Genomic DNA, 22,489 nt, shown 5'->3' with positions numbered 1-22,489 from the left:
AGCACAATACTATAACAGTAGTACTATAGATTTTGAGTTTACCCAAACTATGCCAAGATAAGGTGAAAGGATATAGATTTGAGTTTACCCAAACTATGAAGGGATATAGATTTGAGTTTACCCAAACTATGTCAAGATAAGAGGGCAATCCTTTCACGCTTTATAATAAGGTGAACAATGTAACGGTTAATATCTTTAGGGTAAATTAATAAAAATATATAAACATATTATGAATTATGCGGAAAACTAACTCAATTTGAACCACATTATTACTAGCACATTGTGAGGCTAAGTCAACCTCCTCCTCTTTAGTGTAGATAATATCGTTTGTTCAGAAGAAAAAAAACAAATAATAATATTGTTCATGATTTAATTACAAACAAATAATAATTCTCGTGGCATCACAAGAATACATGTACAAAAGATCCAAACAAACAAATAGTTCTTAGAACAAGAAACGCTCCTTTATACCGAATGACTTTGTTTCGTCGGGTCAACTGTGTTCGCCAAGCGAATGCTTATATTTCGTCGGACAAACCTTTAAGTGATGGATTTTCCGCTACAAACTTTGTGCCACGGAATCTCTCGTCAGCCGAAGACAAAATTTTGGTCTGAGGGTTTTTTCTGCAGTGGCGGCTAGCTAGCCATGCATGAATTCCTCCTTTCTAATATGACTCCTCAAGAATAGTCGCAAGAAATTGGAGTTCCTTCAATTTTTCCTCCAAGTCCCCGTCCCTGCTCCTCAAGAACTGGATGGGTTTCTCCAAAAACTTGCTAACTATCTCTCTGCTCAAATCTTGCACTGTCCTTCTTTCTTCGTCTGATAGTTCTAACCCTTTCGTTTTATTCTCGAACTTCTGGGTCTCCAAATCTATGGCTCTCTCCGCAAATGCCTCCAACCTCTGGATTACAGCAGCAATTTCTTTCTCCTGTCCTCCAAAACACTCTTTCTTACTTCGCTCGGGTTTCAAGAGAATGTGAACGTCCAACCCAAACAAACTTTGGTAATCGCTAACAAGTTTATGTTGCGTGGGCTCTTGAAACTCGACTCTTTGGAAAAGGGTTTGTGGTTGATGTGTTGTGATGACCGAACTGGCCTTACAAACAAGCTTATGGCGACGATGGTGTGGTACAATGGAGAATGGCATCGGCAGAATGGCCATTTTTCCTTCTCTGGTTGCAGGTGATTTTTGTAGTTATCGAGTTTGTTGAAGTACGTAGTAGCTAATTAGCTAGGGTTTGATATGGTAGTAGCTTTGCTAATTTGCTAGGGTTTTAAAGGGTATAAATAGGATTAGAGTCGGTCACTTGACCGAAAGAAAACCAACACAAAAAAGGATTAGAGTCGGTCACTTGACCAAAAGGAAAACCAACACAAAAAAGGATTAGAGTCGGCCACTTAACCAAAACGAGTAATTATTATTTCTAAATGGCTCACTTAAATTTAAAAATAAACAAAAATAAAATTTGTTTTTAAGGATCTTGCAACTAGCTAGTATTACTAGCAACTGACTTTTAATATAGTTGGTTAAGAGCATTTGTCCTTACCTTCAATTCGAGGTTTCATATTTGAATCCCCTTCTTGGTAATTTAAATATATTAATGTAAATTATCCTATTATTTCTATAAAAAAAAAAAATAAAAAAAAAAAAAACCTAAAAACTAGCTAGCACTACTATTTTGACAATGTTGATCGCTAATACATTGATACTATATTTTGTTTATACCATAATAAAAAAGAATTGGATTCTCATTAGCACTACATCTTTATTTTTTATTTTTTAGAGATGAATGCGTAACTGAGTTTCTTAAAATGCTAAAATTCCTAATAAAACCATTTGAGATTATTTCTTATTGATATCATGAGAGAACATATACCATAACCTAAGTCTTGGATGTGTTGGATCCGTACAGAATTTGGAGCGACCCATATAATGTGATTATTTGTTATAGTCATAGTACTAGGATAAAATAGTACCATTTGAGAGCATCAATCGATTTCTGCATACTTATTTTCTCTTCCTACTCCTGCACACTATTTTTTAATATTTAAATTACATTAAGTTAAAAAAAAAAAAAAAATTAGATAACACATAAAGAAACGTGTCTTTAATTTAAAGAAAATGTGAAAAAAAAACGCTTTTCCTTTTTTTTTTTTTACCTTCCCTAAGCCTATCCAATTACTATAAGCCCACCTGTCCAATAAAACGTGCATCTACTAACCTCAGCTCGATGACCAGCTGGAGAAATTTTTAGTTGCGATGAGAACACGGATGGTACATCACATGTTTTTATGCAACATGTGGAAAATTTTAATTTTTAAGTTATTAATTTTTTAACATATATAATCTACGTGGTGTACCACCCCATGTATTGGTCACATTGAAAAATCTCTCCACCAGCTGCTGATAAGGGGACTCAACCATGTGTCCCACTTCAATGCCTTTGCTTGCTTGCTTCTCAAGGTAGAATTTCTCGTTATATTTGGTAGTGAGTTGAGGGTAAATTTTTTGTATGGTTAAGATGCTTTCTGTGAAAAAGTTTAGCCGTCGGACAACTTTAGTTTGTCCATCTGTTCTATATCTTCTACTTGTTGCTGATGCTAATTATAGTGTAGCTCGGGTCTCGGAATCTCATCTTCGAGCTTATTCAAGTGTCGGGTCAGTTTTTGGGTTTCTTGGCTCTTCTTCTTTGGCCAAGTCAAATGTCCAACATGATAAACTTACACCTAAAGAAAGCTTTTTGTCGACTATGGCGGGAACAGTGTTCTAAAGATTGCCCTTGACGGCGCCTAGGCGTTTGGCGGTGGTCTCCCGATCCAATTTGGGGGAAATCGTTACAAAAGTCGGTGGGTATCTAGGTAGCCGCCTAGGCGCTTGCTAGGCAGTCTAGGCACTCAAGGCGGTGCTTAAGGCGGTTTGAAATTCTTGCCAGCGTTGAAGGCTCTGCAACTATTGTTGTCTCGAACTTTCATTGGATCTGCAACTCTAACTCCCTCATCTGCATCGAAACTCCCATCTGTGTCCGCATTTGAATATAGCCATGGTTGCTTTGCTAGATGTTTCTAGAAAAAGAACGAGAGAGAGAGAGAGAGAGAGAGAGAGAGAGAGAGAGAGAGATTTATGGGATTTTGTGTTTCACGGGCAGATAGGAAGTTAAAGTGGGAAGATAGTTGTGAAAAAAATATGTGGCTATCTATTTGCCACATCTATGTCACTAGGAATAAGAAATTTATTTTTATATAAAGAAATAAGGTTGTTTATTAAATGAAAAGCAAAACCCAATCTTGATCAAGAAAAGAAGCAAAGCCCAATAATAATTAAAATATGTAGGCTGAGTAGATGTTATAAAACTAACATAAAAAACCCTAAAATTTTTACAAATATACTTATATTATATAATATATATAATAAATATACATAAATCCGCCTAGACCCCCGGCCTAGCCGCCTAGGTGCTAGGCCCCTGCCGGCCATCCGACTAGCGCCTAGAGTTTTTTAGAATAGCAGGAACAATCTTGGTCCAAGCTCGAGACCCGGCTAAACTAAATGTGGAGATAAAGGATGCAATTGATGAGCACAGACTAAGTGATGCTTGGAAGTTGCATGAGCAGCATATGCAGATGGAAGGGTTCCCTAGGAAATCTGTTATGAATGAACTCGTAAAGAGTTTAATGTTCTGTGGCTGGAGAAGGCTTATGGGTTGGTAGAACATGCTATTGAGAAAAGCAAACTGAATTTGTTAGAGAAGGATACGCTGATTTATCTGTCTTTTGGTCTTGCCAAAGCCGGATTACCTATTCCTGTGTCAACTGTTTTGAGAAAGATGGTAGAGATGGAACAATTTCCCCCTGTTGCAGCTTGGTCTGCAATATTGGCTTACATGTCTTGAAAAGCTCAAGGGGCTTACCTTGCTGCAGAGTTGATACTCGAGATAAGGTACCTATTCCAAGATAACAAGATCGACCCGCATAAGAAGTGTAGTGCACCTTTGATTGCTATGAAAACTAATACTACTGCTTTCTGTTGAATTGTAATCTTGTCTTGGCCCAAAGATAATTGATCCAGCCCATACACAAAGAAATATCCATGCACCTGCTAGAGAATTCTAGCAAATTCAAGTTGGTGGAACGCATACATAAATATCTAAGGCTTTTTGTAGAAAGATCTAGAATCTTGTAAAATTGTGTGGTTGTTAAGCATTAGCTAGAAAGTTCTAGCAATGCCTTAATTGGCAAACCTTGCCTATAAATACGTGAGGTGCTAAGCTTTGTGATGTAACAACCAAGAGAGGAATTAGTGAGAAGTGAGAGTGCCAAGTGAGAAGTGAGAAGAAGCAACAAAGTTTCTAAGAGTGATGAATTAGTGAGAAGTGAGAGTGCCAAGTGAGAAGTGAGAAGAAGCAACAAAGTTTCTAAGAGTGTTTAAGTGTTTCCTCTTGTACTAAGTTTGTGTGAGAATAAAAAATTTGTATAACACCTTGAGTGTTCTTTCTTTCTCTTGCCTATCAAATTCTGCTGCATTACATTCTCCTTTGTGAGATAAACATCTCCAAAGTAGTGAAGCATTTTTAAACCCCCAACACTTTCAACATCGCTTTGGCTGGTTGTCTCATGTTTGGGACGACTAGGAAAGCCGAGCAACTGCTTGACATGATGACTCGATTGGAGTCAAAACTGATGCTAATCAAGAGAAACTTTAACGATACATAGATGAAGCGCACAACCTTACATATATCCAGTTTCGGCAATTCTGCAACTGCTTGTTGACGTGTCATTTGAAATTCAGGGATCTAGATTCTGCATCCAACATGGTCTTAGAAATGCTAAGGAAAGCAAAAGTAGCACGAAGTTCTCTTGCAGCAGCAACACTGGTATTTGATGTCGCTAGAATGGGCAACAACCCCCCTCTTGGACCGGGGTCTGTGTCCGGGCAAAGTTCTATCTGTGGAGAATCATGTGATTATGAAGATAATGGATTAATCAGTAGCCGTTTGTTAACTTTCGAAGAGTTTTCTAGGGATAGAAATTTCTTAAGACTCGAGACTGAGGCAAAGGAAGTGCTCGGTGCAGTGTTAGCTAAGTTGCAGATCCAAGTCGAATTGGTAATAGCTGACCGTGGTATCCTTCAGCCAACTGAAAAAATATTCGTAAAATTAGTCAAGGCGTTTCTGGAAGCGGACAAGACCAAGGATTTGGCAAAGTTTCTTATAAAGGAAGACAAAGAAGACTCCCCAGCATCCAATGACGATTCAGCCTTGGTTCATGTAATTAATTCGTGCATATCGCTTGTATGGTTAGATAAGGCGCATGACCTTCTTGATGAGATGTTCTTGGCTGGTATAAGAACAGGTTCGGCTGTATACTCCTCTCTTTTAAAAGCGTATTGTCAAGCAAAGCAAGTGAGAAATGGAGCATTGCTTTTAAGAGATGCTCGTAAAGCTGGGATCCAGCTAGACTCGAGCTGATCCAATCGAGGGTGCTTCAAAATGATACACAGGGAGCTCTGCACTTGACAAAGAGATGAAAGAGGCTACGATACCAAAAGCCGGCCATCAGGAGTTCAAGAAGTTAGTACACAAATATGCAGGGATGGTGAACCTAAGTTGATGGTAAAGCTCTTGCGGGAAATCAAGGAAGGGCATAAATCCAGTTCTGGGGTTCACGACTGGAACAACGTAATCCATTTCTTCTGCAAGAAAAGATTGATGCGAGATGCTGAGAAGGTGTTGGCGAAGATGAGAAGCCTCGGGCACGCCCCAAATGCACAAAAATTCCATTCTATTGTAACTGGTTATGCTGCTGTAGGAGGAAAGTATACAGAAGTGACGGAGTTGTGGGGCTAGATGAAGTCCATTGCTGCTGCCACCTCAACGCAATTCGATCAGGAGCTCCTGGATTCGGTTCTTTACATATTCGTGAGGGGCGGATTTTTCAGCCGAGCAAATGAAATTGTGGAGATGATGGAGAAAGGGAAGATGTTTGTTGATAAGTACAAGTGCCGGACGCTGTTCTTGAAGTACCATAGAACAAGTTACAAGGGCAAAGCTCCCAAATTCCAGACAGAATCCCAACACAAAAAGAGGGAAGCTGCATTGGCGTTTAAGAATTGGGGCTGATGGAAAGCTGGAAACTGTCTTTATTTGCTTCATACATGCCTCAAATTCAATCTAATCAAGTTAAAAATGTATGATTTGCTTGCTTAAATGTGTTAATTAGCTATTTACTCAGCAGCAATCCACCACTGATATAGTCCCTAACTTAACTTTCCAGTCAGCAAGTGTGAGATCTTATAACAAAAGGCATCCATGCATTTAAGAATAAAACCACTCAACTTTTTACATTCTTCGACGTATTCTATTAATTCACGTATTAATAATAGATACACGACTTCACTTAATATAGTATGAGTAAATTAATAATATCATTCAACGGTGTGATAGTTACATTGAAAAACTTTTTGATATTAAACCAACTACTCACTCACGCTATAATGGATGTGACACGCCCCGACCCCGAGGTCCTAGGGACATCGAGATGGTCACGTGCTGGCTGACACCCGAAGGGTGACGAAAGCCATTTAATTTAAACAAAAACTAAGAAAATAAACTAAAGTAAGCAATAAAGGCTAAAAACAAAAATAAGAGTTCAACTTCTAAATATTGAAATTAGGTAAACACACAGCACATCCAGAGCATAAGTCTAATACAGAGTACAAGCAGAACTAAGATCAAGAAGTGCTATTACAATATATGGCGAAGCGGAGCGAATACGACACAAATCACTGGTAAGGGAACGCCTCGTAGCTCAAGTCATATTCCTCGTTCCTAGGTCCTAAAGGGGGCGCAAAATAAAGGTGAGTGGACCAAGTTTATATATACAATAATAGTAAAACAATTATCAACATACTAACCCCCAGGTTTTATGAAAACACAAGTATAATGAGAAACATAGGTTTTCTGAAATCTAGCATGTCGTGAAATGTCTCAAATCATAATTCGCATAAAATAGTAATCACTAGTGAATGTCCAATATAACACTTCAGGCCCCATGCCAGCTCCCCGTCTCTGAGCAGACAGTCAGAGGAAAATGCACTTCAGGCCCCTTGCCGGCTCCCCGTCTCTGAGCAAACAGTCAGAGGAAAACACACTCCAGGCCCTATGCCAACACCAAACCGTCGCCCGGGACGGACCGGATCTATCCCTACGTCCTGTAGCGGAAAAGACCATTAGGTAAGTACAAAACCAGTGAATATACATATATTGAAAATCAACTTCATAGTATAAAGTCATCCATCATCTATACTATAAAGAAGTGTTCTAAACATGTTCTAAATATCATATCGTCATCCATCAAATATTCTATAAGAACATGGGTTATAGGAAAAATAGTAATAATTCAAACTAGCCTTAGTAAGCATGTTATCTCGTAAAACGTTCATAAAACATAATCATAAAGTCATGCTTTCATGTATGCATTTCTACTATCAAAACATGCATTTTCAGAAGGGGTCCACTCACCGTACACCGAGGGTGCAAGCCGTACCAAATAGGAATAACGGAATCACCGCTAAGAATCGCACCTAAACACATAATTGATACTTTCAGTCAAACTCTACTTAAACGATTGAATTTGAGAAAACGGACATCGAAAACGGGTTTAGAACGTCGAAATTAGCCTAGGAGGGTCCCGCACGAAAACCCAAAAAGTCAACGGTCAAAGTCAACGGGTCACGGGTCCATGGGTTTTGGGTTAGGGTTTTGGGCTTTGGGTTTTAAGTGGGTTGGGTTTGGGTAAAAAGGAAAATGGGTTTGGGTTTTTGAACCTCACGGCCGAAGGCCTAATTAAAAAAGGGAAATGGGTTTGGGCTGCAACCAAGGCCTTAAGGCCTTTGGGTTTTTAAACAAAACAAAAATAAAAAAATAAAAACAGAAAGGGTTTGGGTTTTGGGCCAGAAACCAAACAGGCCTAAGGCCTGTGTGAGGGTGGAGAACGGCCCGAAGGCCTGGGTGCCCGGAGAAGAACATCGGAGCTTCCATAGCTCCGGCCAACTTCAAACACTCAAACGAGACCCCGATCTAGGTACCAAAATGAAGCACTAGGCGAGAGGAGTAGTTTTATACCTTTGGTTCGCCGTGAAACGGCCTGTGGTGGCCGGAAAACCCCTCGGAAACCACAATCTCGCCGAAATTTTGGGTGTGCCTTCACCCGTGCCAAAAACACTCCAAAACCTTGGAATTCATGAACCCAAACTCAGTAAACACATCTAACCAACATCTAACATGAATAAAAGGAAAGAAACACGGCTTACCCAACCGGAAAACGATGAAACTCGCCGGAGATGCTCGGCGTACTCCCGGCGACGCGAGTAGGGGAGAGAGAGAGAGATGCAGTTGAATGGCGATGATGGTGATGATTTCCTCGAGTAGGTGTAGCTGTGGGTATGTGTGTGTGTGTGTCTTTCACGGGGAAGAAGGGGGAGAGAAATGGGAGAGTTTTCGAAAGAAGAAGAAGGTGCAGACAAAACAACCAAAAGAGAAGAAAAGAAGAAAAAGAAAAAGAAGAAATAAGGAAAGGATGTCACGGCAGGTGGTGGGGGCGGGGGGGGGGACAAAAGAGAAAAAAGGGAAGGGAGTTAGGGTGCTGCCACGTGGCAGCCTAGGAGATAAGTTAATAATTTAAATTTTCAGATCTTGATTGTGTGACAAAATGAGGACTAAAGTGATAATTCTATAAATTTTTAGGGAGAACTACAGAATTATCCTTATAAGCAGGGGCGGGTGTAACATGATGAACTAGTTGCACTATGTTAACCTGTTAAAATCAAGAATTCGAGAAAATCAATTGCCAAAATTATGCATAACGTGTAAAGAAATTGCCAAAATTATTCATCCCAAATTAGACCATCGAGTGAAAAATCTTTGTTGATCTTGCTTTTACAACTAAAACTACGCCGTTTCACACTGTCATCCAACAACCCTTTTTAATATAAAGACTTTCATCAACATAACACTAAAAGACTGGATTAGAATTGCTTTTAAAATAACTGAAAACACTTTCTGTTAAAATATTTTTGAAACCAATCCTTAGTAAAAATCTAAGTGGATTTGAAAAGGCACTTTAAATGTTTCATGCAAGAAGCACGTACCTGGTGCTTTTTCCAAAGGAGGTGAATTGTCTGCCCTCCCATTTCCATACTCTCCCCACACCCTCCTGTGATATGTAGTCACGGTTAAATCACATCAACATTAATATTAATTTTTTATAGAAATAATAAAACAAAAAGTAATAGGAATATAAAATGTTGACGTGACTTAACCGTGACCACACAAACAGGAGGGCATGGGGAGAGTATGGAAATGGGAGGGCAGACGATCCACCTCCCCTTCCAAAAAGCACTTAAAGTGTTTTTAGAATCGAAAATCACTTTCACCAAAAACGCTTTCAGTCATTTTAAAAACACTTTCAAACGATCTCTGATTGGCATGCCACTCTAATTAGCTCAAATTTAAATTCAAAATGGCATAATATTGTATTATAATAATTACTAGCAAAGAAGTCTGCACTCCGCTACTAGTTTGAAACTGTGAACAAAATTTAACACACTCATTTCTAAATTATTCAAAAATAAATGAAAGCAACTAAATCCACATGATATTTTATCCTCCGCAAAGGAATGAAAAAGTTTTTGTCTGATTTTTCAAATTGTGAGATGTATCAATTATCAATTGTTGTCTGTGTCTTTGTACTTCTCATTGTGAGTTTTTTTTGCTTATTACTCTGAATTTTTCGTAGTTTGAAATTTGCAATGATCAACAAACATGGGATATGCCTATGTGATTTGGCATGAACTAAAGAATGGTTTGCAATTAATTAATTTCACTCTGATGCATATCATTTGTATTAGTTTCATAATTTGGAATTAGGAATAACAGTTAAACAGGGCCTTGAATTACATCATCAACCAAAACTTTCTCCTTTTGCTTTCTGTGACTTTTTTCGTTGCTTGCTGCAAATGAATGGATTTGGAACTTTGAACTAACAAATTAAGCAATTCAAGCATATTATATACCCTTAAAAGGTTTAAGAGTAGATATAAAATTAATTAATATTAAATCAAAATAAATAGATGTAGCTATGTGTATTTTCAGCAATATCAGACATTCACTCCCATCATAGGGCTTAAATCACATTTAAAAATAAAAAGTACACAAAGAAAGTTGTGCTTTTAAGGATTGAAGTTGTATACTCTATAACATAGGCCATATCCATACAAATAATGGAGAACATACGAAAGCTTTAGAATATTATTTTTGGGCACTAGAGGGAAACCCATTCTTACCACAAGCTTTTAATAATATGGCCGTGATCTGGCATTACGTGCGACCAGTTGGAACGGCTTCTTCTCTTTCTACCTACACATCTCAGAGCTCATACACTGGCGCATCTCACTATGTTACACGAAAGCGCCGCTTTCTCTGGAGTGTTGTCACACAACTGCCCACCTAGAAGAGCCACTCGCTCTGTAGTGTTGTCACACAAGATAAGCACGCCGCTCGCCTGCTGGCTGGGCGAATCAAAGTTATCTTATGGTCAACTGTCCACCCAGGCAAGTGCAAAAAACACAGTAGAATCACGCAACGCACGCCGCTGGTGTGCTTCCTGCCCGCGAGGAAAGAAAGAAGAGCAACAAGGTTTAGTTCAGATTTGACTGTTTGCAGCATAGGAGCGGATTACCCAAAAAAAAAAAACGAAAAAAAAACTCCGTATACAACTATGTAATCCACACGAATTTGTGTAAAAGGACTTGCCTCGGGAATGAAGTAGTCCGTCCTCTTACTGTACCAACTTGAAATACAGAAACCCGGTACTATGGCGGCGCAGGAAATGCACAAACTCTTCCTTTGTAAAATTACTCATCTGCATTGCAATCAAAATCAATCCCAAATCGAAAGAAACAAAACAAAACCGGTAAAAGTCTCCACGTTACACACACAATGCACTCAGAAAACCGACCGTGCTTTTTAGAAGCCGAAGACGAAGATTGATATAACAGATTTTAGAGTGTTAATTATGTCATACATATATACATATATCATGTATAGACACTGGGCAAACAAATTAACCATACGAAAATATTTATTCTAAAAGAAGCAAATATAAATCATGACAAATATATATACCTAGATTCTTAGGATGTCCGCCATAGAATCCAGCCGCATCGATCTCTCGAATTTCCTGTGCAGCTGGTACAGGCCGATGAAATACCTTGTTGACAGCAACAGAAACCAACAGAGAAGAAGGGAGAGAGAGCAAATGCCAGAAGACGCTGCGATGGCCGACAGCTGGAGAGGAAGGGCAAAAACGCAAGCGGTGCAGACTGCAGAGGAAGGAAGCGGTGGAGAGGAAGCAACGAAACGGTGAGAAAAGAAAGGTGAAGAAGTATCCGGACTTGGATGAAGGGCATATCGTTTGATGGTGTGAAAACAGTTCGACGTCTGCTTCCAAAAACCACCGAGAAAAGGAGAAACGACAACGCACAACACAGACACACGTGTTGATATGGGCAATTTCGTAGTTGTTTGTTCGTACACTCTTAAACCTCCAAGTTCTCTTCTCAATCTTCCCAAATCCCTACAATCTTCAATCTTCAATCTCAATGTCGGCAAAACGCTCGCGGAGTGGCGGCTCGTCGAGCTTCGACGACGCCGGAGTGTCCAACCACCACCTCCTGCCGCCGAAGCCGTCGTCCGAGGGCTCCGATCCCCGGCGCCACGTCCGTGCGGGTTTTGGTAATGGCGCGAAGGCCTTGAAGCCGTCGCCGGAGGCTGAGAAATCTCCGCCTTCGGTTTTGAGGATGTCGTCGCCGGAGACTGCGCGGATGGGACGCGCGGCGCAGGTTGACGAGTTCCTTGAGCAGTGCTTCTTTTGTCACCGGAAGCTACCTCACAATGAGGACGTGTTCATGTACGGGTAAGGTTTCTTCACTGATTTCGTATGAGATTTCTTTTTGTTTTTTAAAATTAGCCTTATAGGAGGAATTTCATTGTGTAAATTTTTTTATCTCCGTTTGGCTGCTGAGAAAATCAATGAAAAATTTGCGTTGTAATTAATTTATAAGTCTTCTTCTTCTTTTGTTTTAATTGGGCATGTTGCTCTTTTCCTCACTACTCAGGTTATATTTTTCTTTTGTTTTTGAAATTATCGTTGTAGTAAGAATTTATGGTGTAATTGTTTGATCTCTGTTTGGCTGCTGAGAAAATCAAGGAAAATTTTGAGTTGTGAACTTGAGATATATAATTCTTCTTCCTATATTTTAATTGTGAAAATTTTTTCTTTTCTCTTTTACTTTCTTTTATGCTTCTGTTTTCCTTGTTTAATTATCATCATTAGTACTATTTTGGCTGTGTGATTGCGTAATTTCTGTTTGGCGGCTGAGAAAATCAAAGAAGTATAGTAGAAAGGAAAAATGTTTGAGTTGCAAATATGATTATGATTCTTCATCTTCTCCTATCCATTCTGTTGTTTGAATATACTTGAACTTCGATTCTCCGTCAATAGACTTGAACTTCACATTACTGCAGAGTTGTTTACATGCCTGTGGCAGCAAATTAACTGAAATTTGATGTGTTCTGAAAATTCCGTGGCGCGATGCAGACCCTTTCGTGCCTTTTGCTCACCCGAATGCCGTGACCAGCAATTCAACATGGAGAACGTAAAAGACCAACCAAAGCAAGTACGTCTTCAATCGACTAAAACCATGTACAGCATGACAAACAATGTGAATGGCTGAAGAAATTAAACTAGCTAGGCGCTACCCAGGCCGCGCATGACAGTCATGTTTTTTGAGATTGGCACGCGCTTCCGGTTAGCAATGGTTTTACATTTAGTTTTTCACATTCTGCTTCCCTTTAGGTAGTGTAAAGCTTTACTGGTTTCTTTTAGGGATCATCACAGATGAAAGCACTAGGTTTTTATTTCGAAGGATTAGAATTTAGAATCGTTGGATATATTTCGATGCTTTGTTTTAGTGGTTACCGTGGAGCTGAAACATACTGGAGCTTAACTGGAGCTTTGCCCAAATAGATGATCACTGAGTATATTGTGCTACTAACTTTTAGCCTGCCTTCACTTTACCTTTTTAGCTAAAGATTTGAAGCTGTTAATCTTCTTAGCTATCTGAAACTTTAAACCTAAAACAGGTTATCGATGTTTCTTCCGGTTTTCAATGTGTTTGACGTTATATTTATTTGTTGTAAGGACATTTCCATTCATCAGCGTTTTTGCTAGGAGTGCGTTTATTATAAACACGTTGAAGTTTTAAAAAAGAGAAATTCATTAGTGTTTAAAGAAGCACGAAACCAGAAAGTGTTTCTATGATCCAACGACACTTCTTTATTTTTCTTAGGCCCTTTTTGGGAAATGACACATGCCGCTTCACAGAAGAAACATCTTATGTAAGACTTCAGAGTGCAAGCTGGAATGGAATTTCCGTTTCCTCCATTGGAATTCTGAATCCAAATCTGAAAATTTCCGAAACTGAGCATTTTAAAAATAGATTGGATGGTAATTATATTTATTTCACCTCAATTTACTAAGTTGGATACGGGATCCATATTGCCTAATATTCTTATAGCCCACGATCCTCCCATCAGGTTTAATCTTTTGTAGAGATTTATGGCCCAATGAAGTGTATGCATTGGGCTACTGTGTTCTAAAGCCCAATTACTGTGTATTTTCAAGTCTTGGGTTAATAAGTTCTAGAGGGGGGTTTCTCTAGTGCACATTTGAACAAGAGTCATTATTACTTAAATGTGCACTAGAGAAAATTCAAGTTCTGAAGACCAATTTGAAGTTTGAGCAATTTGAGTTGATAAGTTCTAGAGCCCAATTATTATGGATTATGAAACCGTTTCTATAACACTCATCACGAGATTCCCCCAAGGACGAGACTCAAAGGAAAAGTATGATGATCCAGGAAACGAGTGGTATACTCGAATGTTTAGGTTCAATGTAATTAAATTTGGTTGTCACAAGGAATATATCTGTGTTTCTGTGACACTTATCAAGAGAAGCTTTGAAGGGCAAGACTGAAAAAGAAAAGTATGAATAATCATGAAACGACTATTAAACTCGAATGTGTATGTTCAAGTTTACATGTAAGTCTGGTTGTCACTAAGTCCATGGACGAATCCACATAAGGCCTCAGAGGCTGGAAAAAAACACAAGGCATGTTCTTTAGGGTCCATTCGAATGCTGATATGGAACCTTGTGTGTTCACTAAGTGTTCGACGAATTGTATGATCGACAAGATGAGTCGACATCACTTGGCATGGATCTAGACAGAATGTAATGTGAATCATGGCTCAGCAAATGACAACAAGCACACTAATGTTTGACAAAATGCCCCACTTAGAAAATTAAAAATAAATAAACTTCTTTCTATTTTTTATCAAAAAAAAAAACTTGGATGTTTTACACTTGGACTCTCGAAGTTAGTCTCCTAGATCTACAACTAAGTCAAAAGGAAGGACTTATTAAGTTATCCTTGTTAATTTTGTGATCAAAAGGAATATTTTCAATCGCAAAATGTTTAGCTCAAACGCGTACTTAAATCCAAATCATTTGCTACAACCTCGAAAATACGAAGGATAGTATTACTAGCTCATTATGAGATTTAACTTACTCCTCAACCTTTTAGTATAGATAATATCGTTTCTAAAAATAAAATAAAAAATCCAAAATCATTTGCAGAATTATTATAGCCAATGACAGAGGTAAATAACGAGTGACATCCTTCAAATACAAGATGTGGGATTTCATCAAGAATCACACAAGATGCCAATTAGTTATTAACTAATTAATTAATTAGTCTCCAAATTTGACACTAACGATGATATCAGAATCACAAAATATTTGTGGTCAGTGAGTAATTAATCTCTGCCTCTGTTGACTGTTGACCGTTGGATCATCGCAAGCCCTCGTGTGCATCTGACTCGCCTCTGACTCACTGAGTCGCCCTGAGCAGCATGCAGCACTGATGCCTTGTACAACAAGCAATGGACAATGCCTTTAAGTTTCTCCCAAAACCCTAATTAGTAAAAAGTTCTTAAGTAATTAACCATGACATCACTCAAAACGTTACAGTTTTGTACTTTGTATGATCATATGATCGTCCTATCTATATCTAGCTTTAGATTTTATTAGCTTTCAGAAGTTATCTCCTGAAGACCCGAGAAATTGCCACTTCCATGTTTAAGACCTAGTTTTTCTGTCGATACTTCCAGAGAATAAGTAAATGCTGTCTGTGCTCAAAATTGTCAAATTTCACTTTTTTGGGTTTAAAGCCAAATTATGGTGTAGAGTTATTAAGAAATTAGGCTAAACTTGCATCAAGATATTTTGAATGGCGCCAAGTTGACATGTTTGGCGGCAAAGGAATACTTTTCCTTTATGGTTTTGGCGGTGATACGTTGGATTTATTCCAATGTAAATCAAATGGTCTACAACATAAAATAGGAATGTAATGTAGATATTGTGATTTGATTTTCTAAAGATATCAATCTTATATTAGTCTTGTAATACAAGTAAGATTGACAAAGTTCTTAATTTTATGTGATTATGATACCTAACTGATAGGCTAAAAAAATGGAATTTGGGATTTCTTTATGGAAAGAACCTTAATACCTTAGCCAACATAAATACTAAGGTCTCTGCAAACCCTAGATACACAACAAATGATTCCCATAAAGTAGTTGTATTAGGCTAGGTGTTTTGTAGAAAACCTTGGTGTTGCCGCAACATACATCCTCTCTACTTGGTCTCCAATGGCTCTCCTCCCCACTTGGTCTCCAATGGATATCGCTTCATGATTAGGTCCTTGTCTTGTGTTTTAATTATATAACCACTGCTTGGTTTCTAATGGCTATCGCTTCATGATTAGGTCAGCCAACACTCCTTGTTTTGTGTTTTAATTATATAACCACCGCTTGGTCTCCAAGGGCTATCGCTTCATGATCAAGTCAGCCATCTCCTTGTTTTGTGTTTTGATTATATAACCACATAAAGTTTACAGTGGAATGTTCAGCAAGTGGCTTTGTTTTGCCACTATGGTTTTGATCTCTATATAAAGAAAGTCAGTTCATGAAGTTGGAGACACTCAAAACAGTCAAACAAATATCTCTAGAAAACCAACGTAGGAAACCTTTAATTTCAGAACTCATTTTTGTTTGAAAGCTTTATTTAATATTGCAAGCTCTTTCATTTCTTTCAATGAAAGTCAAACCACTCTTTCATTTCTTTCAATGAAAGTCAAACCACTCTTTCAATTTATCATAGTTTTGTTGTCTTTACAAGTATTCCTCTTTAAATCTCTCTTTTTTAATAGCTACTGACATTTCAAATACAAGTTCTCTCTTTAAACTATTATTGTCATTTCGATACAAGATCTCTCTTACTATTGTCGTTTCGATACAAGTTCTCTCATTATTGTCATTTTAATACAAAGCTATAAGCAAATTTTCTCTCTCTTTGAATCATAGCTTGAACTCTTTGTGTCAAGACTTTAATTCACCATTTCCATATTGTGATTTATTTCTCTACATAAGCAAAATTCTTGACTTTAAGGTAAAAAAAGAATCTAAGTTGAGCCACTCTCAGGTAGTGGAACAATTTTTTGTTTGGGAGTCAAATAGCACAATCTCCATCACTTAAATATTGTCTACTAACAGTAACTAGTAGTAACACGTTAACTATCTCTAATTTCATGTTCAATTAAATTTCCGACCTACCCACAAGACCTAGGGCGAATCTAGAGGGTGAACAAATGCAGATTAGGGTTTAGGATTTAGTGCGTCACACACCTTATTATTCTGAATCGATCCTCCTCTCATTGTGTTTTGGCATTTTGCTGTCTTGATTCGTAAAGTTGTTTACAATATTCATCGGTTTTAGGGTTTCTAGGGGTTTTAGGTTTTCGAAAAGTGGGGAAAGTGGATTTTTTTAATGTACATTGTAATTATAAACCAATAGTTTGATGATGGCGTGGGATGAGTGGGGTTTTGAGGTCACAACTTTGACTGAGTGGGAATTTGTAGAAAAAAACTCATGCTTAGATCATGCCCTCGTGCCATCTTCAACTTCAAGCGTGCGGCAAATATTGTCAGAATTTCTTGGACAAACCTCGCGTCTAGAAATGCTTCATTTTAAAAAGATTGAATTTTAACGAAAATTTTTAGGTACTGTTCACTTTAACGAAACATCATATTTTTATAATAAAAAGTTAATCTTGATGATATTTATTTTACCCTTTATTTTGTCGTTATCGTTAAAATTCAAAATTTTCAAGTCTTTTTCATTAGTTTTTATTTTAAAAAGGTCCCCTCCTTGTAAGGAGAAAAGGTCTTGTTCTCTAATTTGACGTCATTATGTCGTACCAATGTTGAAATTATAATTGTTTATTTTCTTTATCATTATCTAAAAATTATTTAAAAGAAAATCATTCTATTTGAAGACCTATTAATGGGAAATGAGAATCCGACTATGACATTTGTATAGTAAAATGTTACATCGTTAATGAAGAAAGAAGACTTTCCTCATTTATGAGGAGGGGAGTATTGTTATTTAAATTTTTCTGAAACCCCTTCAGAAAAGCAAAAGGGAAGATGTAGCTAGCATGCATTTTTTTGTATAGTGAAATGCTGCAATGTGTACTGGGGAATGAGACCTAGACCACGACATTTGTATAGTGAAATATTGCAACGTTAATGGAGAAAGAAGACTTTCCACGTTTATGAGAAGGAGGGAACTATTTTCATTTAATTTTTTTTTGAAACCCTTTCAGAAAGGCAAAAGGGAAGAAGTATAGCTAGCTAGCATGCATTTTTTGCCACTCTTGAATCTGATACTGTTTAAAGTGATACAAATGTGGTTTCAGATAAGGGTACTGATTGGTCATGTGCAACATACATATGCAAAGTCATCGTTTAGATTTGTACGTATAAAGGAAGAATGAAAGCTACCTAGGACCACATGCTGCAGCTGCATGAGCTACCAAGTAAATGATCGAATCTGTTGTTGCATTGCAGCAGGCATAGTGATCGTGACAAAACACTGAAATTACAATGATGTATATATATACACACACACACACACACATCATGCAGATGCAGAAAATATATGCAGTTGGGTATCATGATTACTACTAGTACTCCTTATGATGCTTTTAAGATATTGGAGTCGAATGGATATATATATATATATATACATATATAGACACGCACGCATCCATGTAGCATGGTAAGAGAAATGTTAAGAAGAGACTCTTTATGAATTTTTTACCACCTAACAGTTTGATGTCAATTCTGAAGCAATAGAAAGTCTATCGAGAATCCCATTTGAGAGACTCTCTTTAGCATTCTCTGGTATGGTAATTAATTTGAATAGGGTAATGGTTTTGACAAATCTGAAACGTAAAAATATTGCACCTCTGGCTCTAGACCAATATAATATCCAATAGAAAGAATATTGAATAGAAAAATATTGCACCAATAGAATATCCAAACCCTAAATCCTTATATGAACTCGAATTGTAAAGAGATCTTTTTAAGTACCGGGCATTCAAGCGATCCTCTACATATCATAATATAATTGGAGAAAATGATATATTTTTTAGTGTTTCTTTATTTATTTTATGACATGTAGAGTAATCGCTTCAATACCAGGTGCTTTGAAAATTTTCTTCAAATTTTGGGGCCCGGCTTTCATCTACCACTACCCAAGGTTCTAAAAATTGTTAGGTGCTAGTCGGGCGGCGGGCAGAAGCCTAGCGCCTAGGCGGATTTATGTAAATTTATTATATATCTTGTAAATAAGTGCCTATTTACACCTAAAAAAAAAACTATACTTGTATGGATAATAAAAAATGATAAATTGCAAAAATAGAAGTAGAAGACTACATAAATTATATACATCTAAAAAGTTCAATATTTAAAAAATAGTAAGCATATAATAATAATAAGGATGATTTGGATGATAGACCAAATTCTTCTTGTTTATGAATCATGATCTTTATATTGGATTAGACATAGATTAAATTATTTAACCTTATTATATCTAGTTTATTTCTTTTCTTTGTATGTATCCTCTCAAAAGTGCTCCAATTCGTTTTGTTGATGCACAAAATCGGCGAGGACTTTGGTACAACAGAAAGTGTCAAGTTTGTGACATTCGCTAGATTGCTCTGGTCATTAGTGTGGATAAGTATGTAAATGAATAGAGATAGGGAAGCAAACAACACAAGATGTACGTGGTTCACCCAGATTGGCTACGTCCACGGAGTATAGGAGTTCTCATTAGTTGTGAAGGGTTTACACAAATACATAGGTTCAAACTCTCTTTTAGTGAGTTCTAGCGAATAGTTTAGTACAAATGACATTAGGGGTTATTGTGGGAGAATGATCCTCTTTTATAGAAGAGAGTTTCTAGCTTTGTTCTTACATTGACACGTGTCGTGTTGTGATTGGCTTTTGATATCGACACGTGTTGCGCTATGATTGGCCTCTGATACCGACATGTGTCGCGTTGTGATTGGCCTCCTGGTTGGAGGAAAAGTCTTGTGGGTCCTTGACGGTATACTGTTGACCGGTGCTTAGTAGTTTCGGGATTGGTCAAGTATGGTACAAACACGTTTCACTATTGGATGAACTTGTGGTAAATCCATCATTTGCAAACTAGGTGCACCATTTCCACAAGTATACCATCATGAAACCAAAAAAGAAAAAAGCACACAATTAATAAAAAATATATAAAAAAAAACCGCCTAGGGCCACCTAAGACCACCTAGGGCCGCCTAGCTTCTAACCGATTTTTCCAAACTCCTTGCCCAAAATTAGGGCGGGGCTCCACCGCCCAGTGCCTAGGCGATCGCCTAGGCCAATTTTTGGAACAGTGCCACTACTAGAGTCTAGTTATAGCTACCAAAACAACCATTTCATGCTATGCATGCGCCATGTGCTGATCACATGCTAAGGTGCCACTGCTACATCAGATATCTCTCACCTATGAGAGATTTTTCATTGTGACTGGAACACGGAATGGTACACCATGTGTCACTATATCAATGGTGGAATATGTGTGCTAAAAAGTTAATAACTTAAAAAATACAATATCCCACCACTTATATAAAAATATGTGGTGTACCATCCATGTTCCTGTCACAATGAAAAATTTCTCCTCACCCACGCCCGAGAGACTGATTCGTACCGGTGCTCCGGTGACTTCCAAGGCTGATGTGAGACTTGTCTGTTTAAAGCAACCAATGAGGATTAGATACAGTTCCTTGGAGAAGCCATGCATATGCACCACCATGTCCCGCCAGGTATAAAGAGATCTGGACGTTGTTGTTGGGTTGCACTTGCTCCATCGTACTTTGCAGTGAATTACCATAAAGTCATCAACTAATTTTGAAGAGCAACATAAATAACAAAGACAAATTTGGAGAACTGAGACGTGAAACCTGAACACAAGACTTTGTCACCACCGCTTGGTAATTAACAGGACCCAAAACCCAACGCAAAGCAACAGTGTTTAATCAACTTGACCTGTTAATTAAATTTTTAGGAGGGAGGGAAATTAAATTAAAAAAAAAATAGAACTGATAAAAAGGAAGCATAGACAGAGATCAGGATGTACGTACGTAGTACGTACGTAGTATGGTTGTGTAGGAAGGGCACTTTTCCTCTTTAGTCTTCCTCAAAACCCGTCTAGGGTTTGGCGGTGTCTTAGACGACTCTATGTCCTTCAAAGCAATATAATTCTGTTTGCTTCATAAAACAGAAACCAAATGTGTCACTCCCTCAACCCCACTTGGATTTTCTGCCTCCCCAGTCCCCTCTTTACTATTAATCACTTCAACAAAAGCTCATTAAGTTAAGCTTAGTGTCAAAATTCAGACATTGACTTATTCAAGTTAATTAGAATAGTGCGTTCTTCACTACACCTAAATTTGAATCCTCTTTTTTGTAGTTTTGAAAGTAAAATATCACTTGTATCACAATCTTAGTACTAAATAACTCTAAGCACCTTCATTAATCCAAAAGCAGAAATCCTGGCCAAAACTGAGAACCAGGAAGCCAAACTTAAAAAGTTGATCAAAGTAAATTCCTTGCCTCACTGGCCATGCACTGCGTTGTTGATGCGTGCAGCTTATGCTCAACTTTGTCTTGGAAGTTGGAAGTTAAGAATTCATTGAGATTTGTGCAACACTTCAACTCTGCTGTTTCTTTTCTTTCTTTTGATATGAATGAACTCTCTGTAGATGTACAAATTACAGAGTAGTAGCCTACAGTGATGCGCTACACATGCGCCAATATTTCCTTGGACAAAAGAACAATGCTCAACTCATTTCCGCTAAAGTACAAGGAATTCAGATTTTCTCCGAATCTCAATGTTTGGAATCAACGGATTAGAAAATTTGGGCCGTTCAAGAGAGCAAGAGATTCAAGTTGTTCAAGGACTTGATTTTGTATGAATTTGATCAATGAGATGAGCTAATGAGGATGATATGATTTAAATTAAGTGGTCCGAATTCTCTGGTCCGTCGACTCCAAACACATAAATCTAGAAAGGATCTGAATTCGAGTACAAGAGTACAATGTGTGCAAACATATACAGAAACAACTCGTCAAATGTACAAAATAAAAGTTTATATGTATTAAACTGTAAGTCACAAGTACGGAACTCATTCCCAACAAAGAAACATGAGTAAATTACAATTTCATACCTTATGTTTGGGGTCTATTTCAATTCCTTACAACATCTTTAAAACATTTCAATTTCATACATTTACTTATCATTTTATTTCAATTTCATACATCCGTTAGAAAATCTGTTAAGTAAATCGTTAAGTGATGACGTGGCAAATATAGGGTCCCCATTTGTGCTGACGTAGCTGCCACATTTATGCCACGTGGCTAAAAAATTAATAAAAATTTAAAATAATTATTTAAAGAAAAGTTAATATAGAAATTTAAAAATAAATAAAAAAAATAAAAAAACCCAACCCAGATCCCCTTTGTCTTCCCCAGAATCCCTACCCTCCTACCCTACCCCCATCCCCCATTCCCCATCACCCGCAGCCACTTCCCTCCCCACTGCACCTCCATCTCTGATGAGAACCTTCCTGCCGAGCTCTTCCCCCAGTATACCGGCAAAGTAGCTCTGTGTTGGAGCTCGTCGAATCGACATTTGGGGTTCATTTTTCTCCAAACCTAGCAGAGTAGTGGCAAAACACCTGGTGCTGACAGAGCCACGTGTCATCTGCTCCCTTCCTCTTCTTTTCAAAAAGTCATCCAAACGGCACAACAATAGTAGTTTCTCAATCCCTTCCTCAAAAACCTAACAAAACAGAAGAGTAAGTTTTTAGCTTACAATGAAGCCCTCATCGCGGTACATCGTACGATGTGCGTTCCTCGACCTCTTCGCACTTCTCCG

General features: G+C 37.9%; 1 pseudogene; it reads left to right on the top strand.

Moving 5' to 3' along the window:
* The first annotated feature begins 2,523 nt into the window (after positions 1 to 2,523).
* On the top strand, positions 2,524 to 6,117 carry LOC137714638 (pentatricopeptide repeat-containing protein At1g03100, mitochondrial-like; annotated as a pseudogene).
* Positions 6,118 to 22,489: the final 16,372 nt, after the last annotated feature.

This window comes from Pyrus communis, chromosome 14 (assembly GCF_963583255.1).
Source record: "Pyrus communis chromosome 14, drPyrComm1.1, whole genome shotgun sequence".
In the NCBI taxonomy this organism is placed as follows: domain Eukaryota; kingdom Viridiplantae; phylum Streptophyta; class Magnoliopsida; order Rosales; family Rosaceae; genus Pyrus; species Pyrus communis.
This window is presented reverse-complemented; position numbering and strand designations above follow the sequence as displayed.